The following is a 316-nucleotide window of genomic DNA, read 5'->3' as shown; positions in this document are numbered from 1 at the left end:
CTTCCGGCGGTCAGAAGATCAGCGTGAGCGTACGCGCTTCCACGACTATGGCATCACCCATGTACTTTTTCCTTTGAATATATTTGAGTACATAAAAAATATTAAAACATATAGAGAGAACTGTGTCTTGGATCTTAAAAATTTGTCAATAGCGATGATATATTATTACTTAACTTGAAGTATTTGTACGTTTTAGCTGGGACGTACATTTATCTTACAAGATGTTAATAGCGAGACTCTTGAAGATAAAATTATCTTGTGATTTTATGAAGGCAAAGATAGAAACGTACGAAGCTGGCGTACGTAGAAAAATGTG

This window comes from Megalopta genalis, unplaced genomic scaffold (genome assembly GCF_051020955.1).
Source record: "Megalopta genalis isolate 19385.01 unplaced genomic scaffold, iyMegGena1_principal scaffold0033, whole genome shotgun sequence".
NCBI classification, from domain to species: domain Eukaryota; kingdom Metazoa; phylum Arthropoda; class Insecta; order Hymenoptera; family Halictidae; genus Megalopta; species Megalopta genalis.
This window is presented reverse-complemented; position numbering follows the sequence as displayed.